The sequence below is a fragment of the Hippocampus bargibanti genome, linkage group LG14 (genome assembly GCF_051943395.1).
Source record: "Hippocampus bargibanti isolate YZ-2025 linkage group LG14, ASM5194339v1, whole genome shotgun sequence".
Taxonomy (NCBI): domain Eukaryota; kingdom Metazoa; phylum Chordata; class Actinopteri; order Syngnathiformes; family Syngnathidae; genus Hippocampus; species Hippocampus bargibanti.
Genome location: NC_142747.1, coordinates 16,043,978 through 16,063,236, shown reverse-complemented (window position 1 = coordinate 16,063,236; position 19,259 = coordinate 16,043,978). Strand labels below are relative to the sequence as shown.

At 40.6% G+C, this 19,259-nt stretch overlaps 1 protein-coding gene across 1 annotated transcript in view; it reads left to right on the top strand.

The window, feature by feature from the left end:
- The window catches only part of sipa1l3 (signal-induced proliferation-associated 1 like 3), a 61,910-nt gene that overhangs the window by 626 nt on the left and 42,025 nt on the right, over nt 1-19,259 (top strand). The window lies entirely within an intron of this gene.

Sequence of the window (19,259 nt, the reverse complement as noted above, 5' to 3'; positions counted from 1 at the left end):
ACGAGGTCTGAATGTAGAGTAGTAGCTTGTGCTGCAGACGGAAGTTGCCTGTGACAGGCGGCGTGGGAAATGTTGTGGTTCGACGTGCTCACACAAGTGTTTATTTGGTCGACTCAAACGTGACCCCGTTGACCGTTTACCTGGATGGTTTCGTGCAACATGTTTCAAATTGAAGGAATGCTCATGTATGCTTAATGTATATACTATGCTGGATATAAACGTGAATTAATTTGTGAAGTTATTATAGTTTCAGCCAGGGTTCTAAACCAACTATGAATGTTTGTACGTATAGGCTGTTGGATTGGATTGGATTGATTTACCTTTATGAGTCTCGCAGTGGAGAAATTTATATTTCACAGCAGCAAAGTTATGAAAGGAAGATGAAAAGATGTTTTCATGAAGGGGGAGGGTGTTCATATAACCACAGGACACGCATTTTGTTTTTGGCCCAGGTAACATTCTGACACTTGGGAAGGGCATCTGACGGTTTAAGATTTGCAGCTTTTGCATGCAAGTCATTCCATTGCCTTTAGATTGGATTGATAGAGCAGTGTTGTAAAATTGAAATGTTTTTTTTTTCTGTGACGGCAACAGTTTGACCAAGTGCTTTAATGCCGAATTAAAAAAAATGGCGTTTTCATGTTTATTATGTTTGTTAAAGTCATTATAGGTGTCTTTCATGCTGGGTCCGAGATGACAGTAATTTCATCTGTGCTGTATGTCATACATATTAACATATTTGACAATAAAGCTGACTTTGACTTTAAATAACTCAATTAGAAATTAAGCTCCCAAATTTACCCTACTTGAAAGCATTGATGTTCAGGAGTTTCACTGTTTTTTTTTCCGCATTGGAGAATGTCTAAGTTATTCAAATTACACAAGTGGCCTTATTTTGTGGAGCTGACCTCGTTCTTCGAGTTATCCTCTGGATGGTAACATGACGCGAAGCAATAACATGGAATTTATTCATAAATGTTAATCACAACGGTGCTTTTCCTTGTTTAGATATGTACGAAGCTCGTTATTGAACATGTGTATTGAAATCTCGGTTTATAATGCTACCCTAGGGACCAGCCAAATCTTTCTCTACTATATCAAACTATTAAAGTAGCAAAAAAAGTAGCCATAATTTACACTGGTGCATAACTCTCATGAAACAAAGCATTTGTCATCAAGAAAATGGAGTGTGGGCCACCCAAGTTTCACCCGTAAACACACTGACATGTATGGCTGGCTAGAGGTGACTCACCAGCTTTTGACTTTGTACTGCTCTTTACACAAGCACCGCCATTCTTGTCATCTTTTGTGGTGTGAGCAATCAAATCTCTCCAAGGGGGAGGCGGAGAGGGAACCTTGTCAGATTTTTTTTTAAGGCATGACCGCATTTTGGCACAAAGACCACTTATCACACTCCCTCCCAGACCACGATTTTTTACCAGACCGCCTGGTGTTAAAAAGATGTTTTTTCTTGTTTTTGGAGTACTTGTGCACTGTATAGACAAGCTTCCCCTAAATTTGGTCAACTTTGGCAAATCGATTATGGACATATGCTTTTGCTAAACACTTGTCGTTTAGAGTCATATTTTTCCAAAGATTTATAGAGACCATAATTTGATTTACAGCAATTTGAGGATAATTACCACACTGTTGTAAGTTGTGTTTACATATATATAATGAGGCTTACGTTGATTTGAACTGTAACATGAACCCATAAAATATGCTGCAGTGCCAACCAGTCGAATGTGAACAGACTATGCATTAGACCTGAGTGCATTATCCAGTTGAAGATGAAATGGCTTTCATCTCATCATCAGTATTGCTGCAACCTGTCCCCACTCTCTGATATATTTGCCCTCCTCCCCATAAATTAGCGTGGCCGGCTGTTAACAGTTACATGATTTACAGAGACATCTTAGCTTTACGGCCGCCTCTGCAACTAAAAAGTATTAGCCACGCAGACAATTCGTCAAATGGGCAAGTTTTGAAAATGTCTTCAAGGTGTTGTCGTTGTTTGGTAATCTATGCAGTGGAAGATTGAGAATATCACGCTACTTGAGTGTAAATTACCCCAGCAGGCCCTTTGTCCATTAGTCCCAATATAAAAGCCAGGTTTGCTGCGCTCACTGTGGATGTGAAAGTGAATGGCTCTACCAGACGTGGCAAAAATCCCAGACTGCATCCTTCTTCTTTTGACTTCCCCTACGCCGGTCATGTTAGACTGGGGTAAATTTAGCCCAGGGTTTCTCACTAGAGGATAAACACAGATGTCGAACCGGCATTTCTTGCCACAGGTTGGCCTCGCGTCCTCCCACTGGTCAGCTTTGGCCACAGAGGGAGAGCCATCCGTACACCCACAAGACACTTCAAACGCAAAGCCGGGACTCCACTGAAATATGGGGCAGATGTGCAACCAAGGGGGACATTTCCATGACCAGGCGAATGGTAATTTATTGACATAGGGCTTCCGTTAAGCTTTTTTTAAAATATCATACCTGCCAACTACTCCGGTTTTGCTGTAATGAGTACGGTTTTCATTGTCCCATTCCAAGTTATGGTTTATTAATGAAAATTACGGTTTCCAATAAAGACAATCAGTCAAAAATTGTCAAAATAGTAAATACCTAACATTCATTCAAAACACAAGATCGCTAAGCCTTGTATCTAAATTTAGAACAGGCGATTGCCAGCTGTTAGCTTCCTTTAGATGAATTGCACATGCGTGGGTTATGGGTCATTTTTTGAATCGACAGTCAGGTGTTAGCATTGTTTTTATCCTTGTCCTGCAATGGCATCTGCCAGAGAAAAAGCAACAAAAACAGTGAAATCTAAAAGAAAACTACAGTATTTCATGAGGAATACTCCCAAGCATTTCCAGGAGTTATAGTTTGGTCAAGAAAAGGTGAAAATGTGCCAGCAACATTTTTCTCTCGGACATGGAGGAATCAGCGGTACATATAAAAATTAAACATGTTTATGATTCATTGATGTGAACAGTGTTGAATTGTCTTTCAAATTTGAGTTTGTTGATGGCTATTATTGTCAACCCATGGGAATGTCGATTAGATGTGCATATTTGAAGTTACTAACAGTGTCATTGTACTTTTCAAACAAGATAGATTATTAAATGCTGGGTTGATTGTAAGATATTTCTGTTTTGTTTTCTTAAAATAGTAGCAAACGTGATCTTTTCATGATTGACAAATTGAAATATGGGTATTTTTTCACAATCATATCTTCGAAATTGATAGCCTCGTTTTAACTAATGTTAAAAATTGTTTGGCTTCAAAATAATTACCTTTGGGTGTCCTGGACCAACCCGGCATATTACTAAGCTTTTCTGGTTTCAGAAGTTGGCAGGTATGCAATATTACTACAAGAAGGCGCCGAAAGAAACATTTACACAGATGGAGCAGCTAATATAGTGTAATGCTTACCAGCTCCATAACATTAACGCTTCATATCTCCATCTCTTGATAATGCGTGCCTCTGTCATGTGGGCGTAATGACGTCAAAAGAATCCAAAGCAGCAATTGTTCTGTTCATTCATTCTGCAGGGATGAAGTCTTTTTCTGGAAACTTCCGAGATCAGATATCCTTTTTTACTATAAATTGTCACTACAGTAAAGTCTCGTTATATCGATATTCAAGGGAGTCCGAAAAAATATCGATATAACCGGGACTATCGATATATCCGACCCTGTTTGCATGTAATTTTCTCCGTGCGTGCATAGAAATAGTATCGATATAACCGGGACTATCGATATATCCGATATCGATATAACGAGACTTTACTGTATTTAGAAGGGCATGAGTCTCTTACTGGATGATGCCTTTTTCTTCCTTTTCCCCCCGCTCCTTTTTTACATTTGGCCTTTACAAATTGTAAAAGTGTTTCTCAGCTTCAGAGCTGACACAGGGCTTTACCAAACAGGTAACATGTGGCCCGTGTGTTTTTGTATCCACGAGAGAATGCCTTGTCATGTCGCAGACTCGATCGACACTCTGTCAAAACAGTCCTGGAAGCAAATCCTGGATGACATCCATCTGTTTTTATGGAGCGAACAGGAGTGGATTAAGGCATTCTCACTGGCCAATGTGCTAGCGCACATTCACATATAATGGTCTATAAACCCATTTTACATCCAAACAGAACTCTCAATCTACTTTAATTCCCGTTACAGTCTGATTCTTCTCCTTGTCCTCCGGTTCCCCATGTAAAATGATGCTACATTATTGCCATGCATCATTGCACAGTGTTTAACTGTTTAGCTGGTTGGTTTTTGAAGATACAAAAACAAAGAGATCAAAGGAGTAGAGAGTCTTTCCACCATGTGTTTTGTCTTTTATATACATTGGCAACAACTAAAATGCAGATCCTTAGGTAATAACTAAAGACATAATTACCGTATTTTCCGGTGTATAAGAGACACCCCAAAGCCTTGATTTTCTTCAAAAATATGACCCAGCGCCTTATACGCAGATGCTGCTTATATGTGAAGTCATATTGACCCACAACAGGTCTCCCAACCACTGTTAGCAGCCACTGACCCCATTTCCCCCTGTAGAAGAAGTCATGCGTAACCTCAGACTCTACTATAGCACCTTATCGTTTGGTGTGTCTTATACTGTACTGTACTAGGAAAACTTTTATATACAGTAAAGTCTCGTTATATCGATATTCTCGGGAGTCGGAAAAAATATCGATATAACCGGACTATCGATATATCCAATCCTGCGGGCATGTAATTTTCTCCTTGAATTCATAGAAATAGTATCGTAATAAGCAGTACTATCGATATAACCGATATCAATATAACGAGACTTTACTGTTTATATTTAAATATGATATCTGGAAAACTTTTTTTTCATTCATTGAAGGTCCACCTTATAATTCGGTGCACCTTATAAATGAAAAAATACAAATCTGTTGGGGGTGCAACTTATACTCCAGTGCGCCTTATACACTGGAAAATACGGTATTTTCTTACATGATCTGCCAATGACCACATGGCCACCAATGAACTTTGCACTTATTCACAAACACCCGCACCACTCACCAGGCATGCCACCCCCTCTTAAAGCAATACACACTCGGTCACAGATACAAAAGTAGAACTTGAGTTAAAATACCTGTACCTCAAATGCATACTCTATTGTGTTTATTAATGGAAAAATGTATTTTGTTTTTTATATCTGCAACATCAATTGATATAATGGGGCGGAATTACTCAATTCCAAAAATATTTGTCTGGTGCAGACGTACACCAAACTAAGTGTGGCAACCAAGATAATATAAAAGCCCTTTGAAGCGGTCTAAGTGGTTAGACATTTTCCATCAATGTTTTCAGTGGTTGTAATTAGTTTCAAGCTTCAACTCAGATGATTATGCCTGGCAGTACTGTATCACTTTATCCCCCCCTCCTGAACCCATTTTTGTTTCCCGCTATAAAGCGAAAAAGACCCCCTTACTTTATAGTCCCCTTGTGTAAAACTGCACCAGTACTTTATTTCTCTTCTACTGGAGGTCAAAACGTTGAACAGGAAGTGAGTGCGGTGGGATGTGAATCACAGGCTTTGCATTAAGGAGAGCAGAGCTGTGTCCTTCAGATTTAAGAGATTACTCATAGCCAGTTCATGACAGGATGTGAGTAAAAGGCAGAAAAATCTTTTTGGTATCTCGTGTGATACTGCCCTCGGATTCCTTCCTGTATTTTTTTTTTGTCATTCCGAATTTATCCCTCCATTTTCTGATCTGTTTTATCCTCACAAGAGTTGGAGTGCTCGACCCTATCACAGCCATGTTTGGGGTAATCGGTGTGCGACACCCTGAACTGGTTGCCCACCAATCGCAGAGCACACCGAAATGGAACAATCATCTATGTTCACACTCACAGCTTGGGACAATTTGGAGTGTTCGATCAGCCCATGCATGTTTTTGGAATGTGGGAAGAAACCGTAGGCCCCAGAGAAAACCCACGCAGGCCCGGGAGAACATGAAAACTCCACACAAGGAGGCCGGAGTGGGTATTAAACCCATGACCTCTGCACTGCGAGGTCGCCACCCTAACCACTGGGTCACCAGGTCGCCCACATTAAAATTAGTTTTCCTTATTTGTGCTGGGGCCACAGTCATGTTGTCACAAATCACATTGCGAGTCACGAATGCAGACTCTTGAGTCTTTATTTTCATGCAAATTGAAAGCAGCATGTGGTCATTCCCCAAATACCTCATGTTGAACTATTGAGTTTCTTTATCACAAAGTGAATCCCCCGCCTGCATTTCTAAATCTGATTTGTCACTGTTATGCTGGCCTTTCCTGCTATGCTTTGACACAAGAGCCATTGATGCACAAAACAGAAGATTATATGTTAATGTATTTGCTGCTGTGAAGCTATGCTTCGTTCAATATGTTTATTGAATCTTCCTCTTTTCCTTTCGGCTCCTCCTTTTAGGGATCGCCACAGCGAATCAGTGTGCTCCATCTAACCCAGTTTTGTGCAACGAAAATGGAAGCATATATATATATGTGTGTGTGTGTGTGTGTGTGTGTGTGTGTGTGTGTGTGTGTGTGTGTGTGTGTGTGTGTGTGTGTGTGTGTGTAAGGGAGTACTTGTGATAAAACAAAAAAATTCAGGGCCCCTCAACACTGGTCTAAATCAAAAAATGCGATTGATAATGAATCGACTTCAAGCTGAAACCGTCGCTGCGCAGTGGTACTGTCCACACATTGACTCCTTAGTTTGATCCCTAGTGAGCAGCACATTCTCTTTGAATGAGAGAAAGAGCTCTTTTTTTAATTTCCAGCAGTGTGGGAAGAAGAAGGAAGTGACACAGTTTTGGGTGTATCTCCATGCAACACCAGGCCTTACTATCATCGTGGGAGAAAAACAGACATACCGGCTTACAATTTGGAGGCAATGAGAAGTTGGACACAAAAGAGTCAAAAGCTGAGTTTTAAGCCAAGCCACCTGATAGCTGCTCTTTCAACTCCAAACTTTTTCCCCCTTTTGTGTGTTTTTCCCATGTACTCTCCAACCAAGATGTGAATGGATAACCATTTGCTTGCGCGTGTTAAGTAAAGCACCACCTGAGGAATGACAATAACGGGATGAAACCATAACAAAGGATCAGCATCCAAAAAGCAGATGAAGCGGTACGATAAAAACAGCGTGGTAATGTGATTCAATCCTCTCTCGCGTTAGGTGAGATCTTCGGAGCGAGGGGGGATCCGGTTTGTGTGTATGTGCGGGTAGAAATACACCACATATTGTGCGGCTGTGTCTCTGGAGATGGTGTGTATTGCTCAATGGATTTCCTCCTTCCATGAGTTTGATTAATGAAAAGGCCAAATGGGGGTGGGGAAGGGGACAGCACGTTTTGTCTGTGCATGCTATTTGGATTGGATTGGATTTAACTTTATTAGTCTCACAGTGGAGAAATGTACATTTCACAGCAGCAAAGTTAGGAAAGGTACAGCAAAGGAAAGAAAGAAGTAGAAAAACAAAATTCAAGAACAAAAAAAACTAAATGACAAGTAATGTGACACAACACAAAAGAAACAGTCATTCAATCTTAAGCACTTTCTGCACCCTTTTTGTTGAATGAAGCAGTTCTAGGTGAAAGAGGAGAGGATCAAAGCTTCCTTTTCACCAGTGGGTCAGGGACGTCATGCGGAATGTGAACATCTACTACAAGCTAAATGTTGAAAGCAAACGCGAAGCCGTATCATCCATTGACGAAAAGTGATTGTCTCATATCTTCTGTCCCATATAAATCTGCTTCAATTCCAAGCCGCGACAGTTACACATACGCATTGGCGATCTGTGCTGACGCTCCTTCTCATCGCAAGGCTCATAAGAGCACTTACTGATGGCTGCCTACTCGGGCACCATCTTGGACTGGACTTCATTTGGTAACTAACTGCATTTGCTCAAGTTCGCTGCTAACACCCCACTACTTGTACAAACATGCATAATTCACTTGTTTTGCCCAAAACTTCCTCGAGACAAATTTCTTTATGCAGAGCCACTGATTTTGTTTTTATTTTAGTCCAGTTTGGCTCATTGCACTTGTTTCCACGATTGGTACTTTTTAAAGACGAGCACAGGTCATCAAATGTTTCCCGTCTTTGCCCGGAGAACAAGTAGGCCAGTGTATGCCTTCCAGACCGCATGCATAAAACACACACATGCAGCTGACCGTGGGCGTACATGCATTCAGGGCTGTGGAACTACACCCTGGATGCTGCTCTTAACCAAACACAGAGAGAATTAGAAAGGACCTCTGCATGTATTGAGCTTGTTGTGACAGCACCGTGCAACTGCGAGTGAGAGGGATGAGTGAACATGACGGAGTTCCGGCAGTGCAGCTGCTCAGACGAGAGCCATATTTTGCTTGGCTGTTATTACTGGCGAAATTCCTCTTCAGAGATGCCTGTCGAAATGCCTGGGATAGTTTTAAAGGGCTGAGATTTTCTCAGAGTGTACAACTCCCTCTTACCTCCTCTTTGTGATTGATTCGCTGAACTTGCAACCAATGAACGTACATAAATTACATAAGCCACATTAGAACCATATGCCACTTTTAGGACAAAGTTGACCCCTGGATTTTCATGCCCAAAAGCTTGTCGTACTTCACTCTGAGTTGTCTTGTGTGAAGTCACTGCCAGTTGAAAGGAACCACACCTTGCTTGTGTGTAATCCTCTTTCAAATGAGGCCATATATTTTCTAAGTCAACGGTACTCATGTAAGCAGACCACCTGCCGCACAATTGTTTTGTCTCAGCCTACGCGTACTACGTTGGGAATTAGCTTTCATATGCACCCATCCTATTAACTCATTCACTGCCATAAGATGTGAAAAAATGTGTTTGCTTCGGTGCCAGGGTTTTAGTTATTGTTACTCAAATTGCAGGACCCACAGAATATAAAAATTCAATGCAGCGTAAGAAACCTTAAACTCTCTTCTTTCATCAGATACAAAGAGTTAATTCCTGAATTATATGGGTCTGGAATTATATGAGCTTGAAATAAGGGTCACTGTCCAAATTACAATGCAATACATATTCGTTTATATAGCGCTTTAACAAAAGCTGAAGCTGTAACAAAGCGCTAGCATGGGAAAAGAGGAAAACTACTCCCTCATGGAAGGGAAAAAACACTGCCTTACCAGCACTTTATCGGCACCCTCGCAAGAAAAACCAAAACCCGAACAAATTCGGGAAAGGTGCTCCAGGTCATATTTTCAATTCCCAAATAAATTCAGGGATGGCAGTGAATGAGTCAAGTCGTTTACACAACACTGTTTTAAAACTGTTGTGGGGGGTTGAATATCTGAAAACAAGCATGAACATTTCGGTCCAAAAGTTAAGCATCATACACATTTTTATGGCAGAGTTTTATTCCTTTGGCAGCAACGTTGCCTGAGTGTTTATGTGAGTCTGAGCAACCGCAAAGGCGTCACGTTTTGTTGCTCTCGAGTGGAATCTTTACATCTCAACAAATTGAAAAAAAAAGTTGATCGATAAAATTTGTTTTATGCCTCATAATGCTTTTTGTATGGTGGTGAATAAGCACATTTAACTGCTAATTCAATAGCTTGAAAATTATACCAATTTAATTATGATGGTATAAGGTTAGAACAGTATGGGACATTAACACCATTGCTACCCACGCCATTCGTTGTATTCAACACATACAAAAGACTATTATTGGACACAGACACTGTAAAAGATAAGCTACTTTAAAAAATACCGTAGCATGCATACATGCATGCTAGCCCATGTTTTTAAAAAGGCAGCGGAAGCAAAATATATTTATTTATTTGCGTAGTTGTAGTTCACTCTCTATTTTCTGACTGCCTTGTTTCTCTTTTCAGTGTCAGTTTGTACAGTGCTGTCTGCTGCACTAGTTCAGCTCTGTCTCAATGGACCTACTGTACTGTGTTAGCTCTTACTCAACAAAGTCCTGCTGGCTAACTGCTCCACATTTCTCAAGGGCCCGGCACTGGATCCAGAGCTCTGCTGCAGGACTACAATTTCAAGTCATTGCATGTTATGTCTGATAGTGTTGACTCCAAACATGTGTTAAAATCACATGGCTTTAATAATAGTGACATCGAACTCAATATGTGATTCTTTTTTGAGTAGGAATACAAACGAGGTTCTCCACAGGAACTTGTCAGTTATCAATGCACTTTAATTTGACCAAATACTGAATTTTCTTTCACTTTAAAAAGGTAAACTGGCATACTGCCCAAAAACACACACAACCTGTGGTTGTCGATTGGATTTGCCTTTTTTAGTCTCGCAGTGGAGATCTGGGTAAATAATGTCTAAAAGGTCTTTTTATGTGGCCTTAAATCTGTGTGTCATACTTTATTTTTCTTTTCATATGTATCTGCTGAGGGCGGCCCGGTAGTCGAGGGGTTAGCACGCCAACTTCAGACTGCAGAGTCCGTGAGTTCAAGACCTGGTCCGACCTCCCTTTGTGGAGTTTGCATGTTTTCCACGGGCCTGTGTGGGGTTTCTCCGGATCCTACGGTTTCCTCCCACGTTCCAAAAACATGCAATGCACGCTGATTGAACACTCGAAATTGTCCCTAGGTGTGAGTGTGAGAGCAAATGATTGTTTGTCTTTATGTGCCCTACGATTGACTAGCAACCAATTCAAGGTGTCTCCAAGACGTGCCCAAAGACGACTGGGATAGGCTCCAGCATCCCCCGCGACCCTAATGAGAATAAAGCAGTTTGGAAAATGGATGGATGTATCTGCTGAGTCATTCATTGTCATTAGCTGAATGATTGTCCGATGACTCTCAATGGTCATTATCAATCAAGAAAAGATAACCTGAAAAACGGATGCGACTTTGTCTGGTATTGTTCTTTTGCCTCCAAAAGTTCAAGCTGTGAAACTACATCCCCCTTAAAGCCTCTTGTGTTTGAAATATATCCCGCGGGGTTGCTGCAGGGATTTTCCACACCCTGACTAAGAGGTGCAAGCACTCATGGCCAACAGTAAGGTGCTCTAAAGCGACATGTGCGGTGGACTATATCTAAATGACAACAAGTGTCCTTGTTCACATGTTAGAGGTGGTATGCTAGGAAAGACTGACCATGTAAAAAAGAAAGACGCACCCCAGGGCAAGGAACATTCGGGCAGCGTGCACTCTGACTCATTGTGCTCTGACTGGCCTTTCACATTAAGTTCAATTTAATATAACCCTTGTAGTAGCTCACATTTGCGGGACCTGAAACGGTACCGCTTGGCTAGTGTTGGCAGACCGAGGGCGGTGATTATTGTTCATTGGGTGTGCTTTAACCCACTTAGCACACCATCTCAAGGTCTCCTTCCAAAACGGTCAGATTAGTGTGTTTAATCCTTCGCCCAGAGTGAACTGATAGGTTGTTTTTATTGCAGCTGCTCCACCTGTCGCCCTATCCGGGAGTGCTCAAGTGTCGCACAAAATATGCAACTTTAGCATGACATTTTTATACAAGTGTGGCTCTGCACGTCTTGCAGCGAGTTGGGAGATGTGTGTAAACTGGAGGCAATTTCCTGGTCGTAAATACATCACAGGAGCCTTGCTGCTGTTTGAAGTGAGTGTCCCGGCACCACTGTAGCATGTTTACTTGCCATCCCTCAAATTCTGCTCTGCTGTGATTTTGACCTCAGGGTTCTGACTGCAGTTTACTCACAACTCCTTCAACTTCATCCTCTGCCATCATCACGCGCATTTGTTTCTCAAATATTCCAAGCTCCCTCCCTCACTCCCTTATTAATAAAACAAGCTCGTATATCCGACATTCCTTGCATTCTTGATGTGGTCCCCACATGGCTGCATGTCTTGCTTAAAAAAAGTTGACTGCACCATGTTTTCAATATGCCGACAAGTAGAAGTGAAAAGCAAAGGTGGAAGTTGTTAAGAGAAACACTGTTGTGTACTGCAATGCACCCACTCAGGATTTAGAGCCAAAACACATGGTGGTTTTTAAAGAGGAAATCTGCAAGTAAAACAAGTGATTATCTGGCTAAATTAAAGGACTCAACATTAAGCCTCGGTTTGGCAAAGATATAGCCGCCCAGACTAGTGGTTGAGCTTTTTTCTTGTCTGCTATGATGTGATGAAAGTTGGCTTTTAAGTTGATTAATCAGTGACCTCATTGATATTTTTCAGAATACTTTTAACACTAAAGGCCAGTAACTAAGTATCGTAAGTACTGTATTGTCATCGCTGATTTTTTTTGACAAAAAGTTTTATGATCCATAAAATTCTTATTAACACTCAGAAAATGCTCTCTGCTTTATTCAAAATAAGATTTTGGTGAAATGAACATTGCTTTTTATTATGAACAAGCGCTTCCCCCTCACCAGGCCTGAGGTACAGCTGGTGTGAACCTTTTAAGACTGGCAACAGTCGGAATAACCAGAGCTCGAAAGGCAAACCAGCATGTAATCCTGACTGTGTTACCTTACTGGCAGGACATTTTTCCGCTCCGCAGTGTTACAATCTGGCAGCATATGGTGAAAATCCTCTTGGTGGTCGCCAAAAATACACAAGCATATATATCGTCTTCATGTGTGAAAGGTTGATGTGGATTAGTAAAGTCATCTTGTTGACTTGTCAACCTCTCAATCCACTACTACCTTCATTATCTGTTTGTTGAGTTTATTGTTCTTTGGCATGTCAGTGTCTTTGGACACTATAGGAGATTGACGTGGCATAGAACTGCTTTTCCGCCATTTATTTGTAGCTACCTCATTTTTTTTTTTTGTTGTTCTAAACGAAGACAAGTACAAGTACACGCTGAGCATCTCCTCTCTCTATGAGAGTTTTTGAGGCCGTGCACACGACAGTTTTAACGGAAAATTCATGTGTCAGTTTGGCTGACACATGAACCAATGGCAACCATGTTGGGTTTGTGATTTGTAACTGGGAGTTTGAAAACAAAGGTCAAAAGTGTCATGTTTTTAAAACTGTCTCTCAGTGGATGAAATTGTGGTGATTTGCACCTATTGTGCATCCGTGTGCCAAGCCGCTCTTCAGTTGTGGGGGTGTGTTGCTCGAGCAGTGGCCTTGTCATTACAGGTTTATGTCTGCACTACCCCCCCCCCCCCACACACACACACACACACTACACCCGCCACACAGAATATTCATGGCTGAAATGGGGTCAGTCTCTCTTGTCTCCTTTGCTGTCTAGTTCTCACACCATTGCTCTCAATGTCAGATTTAGGCTTTTGTGTCTTCCCACATTTCTGTGAACGCCATGTTTGAATTATTCACACGCATTTGTTGCTTCCGCTGTTGTATTATCTCCCCACATCTTAAATATTTTTGTCTGGGTACTTACATCTCCCTATGTCAGCTGGGGATCTTTTTATTATGATGAACAAAGACTAATTCTGGCTCTTAACAGGATCAAATAACTGTGATGATAGTTATTAGAATCGATGTTTTGGGCTACTTTGCCACGTTGGCCAATCACAGAGTCCTTTGGCCATTTGGTGGCATAAACAGTGAGACTGAACAAAGAATATCATATTGATCTGGAGTCTTTTAGAAGTAGTATTTAAAAAAAATACTGAATGGACTAAATTTATGTACTTCGGAAATCATGGCCTCTTATTAGTTAGCTCCAAATGAGTCCGACTCATCAAAGTGGAAACACGTGCAGGGCTTTGACTAATTACACAAGTAAGTTCGTTCTGTCAAAGTGTTGTGTTATGTGAAAACAGTCCATGTGATAAAAGAGTGTGGGGACCACTACTCTACGACATCTCATAAAAGATCTGTGCACATTTATTACATTTCTGTTGGAATGTTCTACTCTGGTCAAACGGTTCAAATAAAGATGTTATATCGGCTTCTTTTGTGCTTTTACTGTTTTATGACTTTCTCTAGACATTAAACTTTTCCATTGGCAAATTCTTTGATCATAAAGCCAGAGTAAATGTGTTGACTTTTTGAGACAATAGGGTGTAATGCTGTTATTTTATACATGCCACATGCCAGGTTCTTTGTTGACACAAGGAAGGCCGTTGGAAAGGGGGAATACAAATCCTGTTATCAGAAACTGCCCTAATTTTCAGACAGGAACGTCTGGTTTGACTATGGGTCCAAACGTCCTAAAATACACCATGTATTGATATCAACATACATTCACTGATAGAAAACAAAACCCCTTTGGCAAGAAACCATTAACAATTTAAAACTGAACCTTCTAACTTGTTCACAGTCAGACGTTTTCAAAGCAGATCCCTATATTGCCAGCAGTTTGAGAACATTTTGACTGCTCTTTCAAGACCTTCTTTCATGTCATTTTTGTAGCAAATTTGGCACAAATAAATCATCAGTTCTTGCAAGTTAATGCTACCACATATTGACATCTATGTAAAGTTGAAAATAAATCAAATAAATCAAAAAGTCCTTTTTTATTTATTTCCCGACCATCTTCAGACATGCTCATTGTCCTTCAGTAAATCCCCTCACATTCAAAGCTTGAACCCTTCTTATCTGGGGAGTTTGTTTAATGGGCCTGCACCTGCTACTCGTACGACCACCTGATCCACCCACCCAGCACACCCTCCTACCTCTTCCCATTGAAAATACAACCAATAGCAGAAATATAGTAAAGGCAAATCCAATCCAATCCAAATATGCAGCTTGTTTGAACCAACTAATTGCAGGAAAACAAACTACAATGGTACAAGAACAACAACAAAAATCTTACGCGATGCTAAAAAAGTAAAGTCTGGAAAGTTTAAAAAAACAGCTCAAAAAGTGATTAGTTTGTGGCTATAGTCAAAGCCTCGTAAGATGCATAATTGGAAAGAGTACATAAATATGTGTGTGCGTACGTATGTGTGCACAGCATAAAGTTGTTTGTTGTTGTGACACACCAACAGAAAACTGCTTGTACACACAGGGAGATCTAGAATTCACAGCATGTTTTTTTTTGTACTGTCTCTTTCTCTGGAAAGATGCCATGACAAAGTGGGGGGGAAATAATGAAATGACCTTCCTATACATTAGCCAAACAACCCTCACACAGCAGCGCGTGTCGGCAAAGAAATCAACTATAGAGGCTTTGAAGACAGCTTGGTGACTTTTTAAGGCAAAAAGGATTTATCATCACAAGGCAGAAATGTTATCAGCTTGTCTCAGCGTGATGGTCGTCACGAAGATGGTAAAAAAAATGAAAAAAAAAAAACGATGTAAAATGTATGATCCAAAGGTAAACTGTCATCTGACCAATAAGGCAAAGTCATCCTGTAGTTTCTGTTTGTATGTTGTGTTTACCCAACATGCTCAATCGAGTTAGGACTATTCTTTTCACAAAGCCTGTAATGACTCACAGCATAGTGGAACTAGCTCGCCTAGTTTTTTCGCCCGCTGCCCTTCCTGCGAAGCATAAGTTGCTGCAACAAAGCAGTATTTCCTGTTTCGCCAGGCGCCCGCCAACTGTAATCATATTTTAGAATTTTGAATGTGTATACCAGCATTTTTTTCAATCACAATGTATGTATTCTGCACTGTGGTCAAGTTTTGAGTTTATTGTGCAACTTGATATGTGGTTTTGTCATGAGTGTACTGTTATTTGACTTTGACCTTGCGGCTTGTTTTATTAACAGTGTTTTTTTTTTTTGAATGAAGCCGCACAAATAATTTACTGTCGTACATGACCGCAAGCGGAGCTCAGTATCAGACATTAGGACCACATAACGTATTTTGGTGATACCATCACAAAGGGGTTCTTACTGTGATTATGGAAAATGGCACATGACTTTCTTGTCATGGCTTCTGAAGGACTGTAAAAGCCTCCCCTTGCAATTAAAAACAATTCTTCCCAAAAACAAACACAGAGACTATAAGAAATTATACCTTAAAAATTGAAAATAAATCATTCTGCGGGATCATCTTCTGCACTTTGTAGGTTAGGTATTTCAGATATTCCCCACACGCGCATGCAATCCAAGGCTGAAGAGTATATATTTTTTTCAAGTGAGGCTTACTTTGTTAGGACAAGTACTACAAAGCCTCACCATCTCCAGTGTCACTGTTCAGAAAAGTTCCCTTCATGCTGCGGTAGGACGGTAAAATGATCTCCACTAATCAGCTAAGAGTTGGTTCATTCTTTAGAACGTTTGACAAAAGTCTTAATACAATAGGGTTCCAACTGCCTTTTGGGGTGGGCCCGTGTGGATCGAAATCAAATAGTGAAAGGGAAACATTGGCTGCATTTGTGTCATTGGTGTGTATGGTCTTCAATGTTTAACTCCACTGTTGGTACACACATTTGTGCGCACACACTTGACCCCACTGCTTATACGCTATGTAATTGTTGATATCGAGAGGAGGTAGATAAAATGAGGACAAGGGTGTCACTTCTCATGAATCAGCTGAGTTGAAAACAGCTAATGATGAAATAGCCAGCCCTGGTGCCTAAGGCACAGTGCTTTGCTTTGTCAGGCTTATATTCTGGTGATTTGGTAGAGTCTGTTAAGTACAAATATTGTCTTGACATTATGAAAAATCAAGCCCTTCTCTCCGCACGTCAGCTGAATACGCTTCAACCATGCCTGTTCAACTCTCAACTGGAAATGAAAAACCGTAACTCGTCCAGGATAATTACATGTGACAGTGTTTAGCATCGTCACTATGCCCACACATAACTGTGTATTTGAGTAAAAAAAATATATATTTAAAGCTTCCCGTTCCTGGGCCAAACAGGTCATTACAAGGACTTTCCACACCGCAACAATGAGGCACTCTAAAGTGGGCACTTCAGCACAAATCCCCCTTGCCTATACACTTTTAAAACATGCTTGCCCTTCCTCAATCTTCGGTCTTCATTATATATGAGTATGTGCTCCTGTGCACACATAATTCTCCATCTCAATAATCTTTAACTGTGAAATGCATTTACAAACACATCTCTATTCAATTTACATAATTCTTTTTAAGATGAAAAATAATGCTAGCACTGCATTTAAGAAGCACTTACAATGAACCTCCAATAAAGAAAAATGATTACATCAGCATGTTATCAGTTTTATGCTCAACAACTCGGTTTTGTAAAGAAATGAATGATTTGCTGGTTTGGAGTGTCTTGGATTTTTTAAGAGCGGGTTCTTTGACTTAAATTCCCATTTTTGGCTCCTTTCTTTGCCTGTGATGATTAAATAATCTGATGGAGCTGAATGAAGGATTGTGCTTTAGGAATTTTTGATTAAGGCTTGGCCTTGGCTCGACCTTCTCCTGATCCGGTCCCTGGAAGTAGTGAGATGGTAGTCTGTTGCTTGGATTCTGAGGGAGGGAGGGCCTGTTCAAGTGAGATCTTACATCTGGTGAATGCATTGTATTGTACTTTCTATCCAATTTATTTGGATTGCCTGGATCAAAAGTGCAATTAATTTTCTTTATTGGTCTTTTTTTTTTCAAAGATTTGATTCGTGGTACACTTGAACCGCTGAAGCATTCCATTATTCGCTTTGGGTCAACAAACCATTGGGAACATCTGTCACGGGAAGGCCACAAATTACAGCCTCCAAGCAGACCGTTAAAAGAAATAATTGCCTCAGTCAAGCTGAATTAATATCATTTTTCTATTCTTCTGCTATTTTTGGTTTTACCTGTTACGTGCCAAGTCTGTGTAGTATCCAAACATCACATGATAATCATTACTTGAATTCAAGGTGCTTTCAACTGTGCGGAAATTCAGTGTGGCGTTGCGTGGATTTGATCATTAGTCTGGAGCCTCTCATGAGAATAACATGGTCTTTCTCATATTTACCCAAGTTCCCTTGTTTGACATTAACATCTTCTCTTAGCCCCATTGATGGCCCCTTTTTCCTGAGACCTGGTCATCACTTAGCCTCATTAGTCTGTCATTGCTCGTATTTGGTTACAGGAAGAACCTTGAACAACTTGTAGTTCCGCTGTAAAAGTATCCTATTTTTCCCCCCTGACAAATCGGAATTGGGGGTTTAGCAAGCAAAACTGTTTGTTATCCGTTGGAACATTTGATGTCAAGCACAGTTTGTCCCTGGGATGCTTGTTGTCTTTTGTCTTTCTGATTTGGAAACATCCTAAATCACCATCATAAATTGTTTAGCTGAACATGCCAGCAATTTTTATTCAAAATTATCCATCCATCCATAACTTTTCCAGACCGCTTTATCCTCATTTGGGTACAGGGGGTGCTGCAGCCTATCCCATACGTCTTTGGGAATTAGGCGGGGGACACCCTGTGAATTGGGTGCCAGCCAATCGCAGGACACACAGAGACAAACAACCAGTCACTCTCACTCACACATACGAACAATTTAGAGCAGAGATCCCCAAACTTTTTCTTGTGAGGGCCACATAACTTTTCCCTTCTGTAATGGGGGCCGGTGTCAGTTTGTAACAGAAAAAGTGTGACGATCGTAGGGCAGCTTAAGAAATTTGTTTTCCAGAAAGCCACACATAACCAAATAACCCTTTCAAGGTTCTTTACAGAAAAAAGGTCAGCAAACAAATAACACTATTAATGAAATAAATAACTAAATAACCCTCTCTGGGGTCTTCATAGAAAAACAGGAAATAACACTATTTATGAAATAAATAACTAAATAACTCTCTCTGTGTTCTTCATAAAAAAAAAGCCATGGAACATTAACTTTCTGTTGTGCCATGCACAATCTTAACAGATAGAAAGAAGTTCAGCTCAGTTGTCAGAGCAGAATCTCTCTGACACATATGAGCAGTCTCTTAAAGGACAACCGACGTCACATTTTTGTTTCCTAACTGACATCAGAAAAACGTTTTATAGCATCTAAAATACCTAAGACACGCAGTATGATATTTTATTCAAATGCAAAACACCAATAAAAATGACTTAGTGTCCAAAATCTGCAAAAAATTGAGCTGTGAATTGGGCATTTTCAGAAAGTCCCGCCCCAGTTCATGACGTCATGCCAAGACGTCTTGCATTGCTGGAGAATCAAAACAATGGCTTCAGATTTGGAGAATATGCTTTCTTATTCCACATCCAATTATGAATATGATTCAAATAGTTCTGAAGAGGAAAGCATACATGTTTGCAATCGATTGAAGAATTTATTCCGTGCCGCGGCCCGTAGTTTGGCGACCACTGATTTAGAGTGTCCTGCCACGCATGTTTTTGGAAAGTGGGAGGAAACCGGAGAAACCCCACACAGGTCCGGGGAGAACATGCAAACTCCACACAGAGTGGCCGAATCGGGTCTTGGAT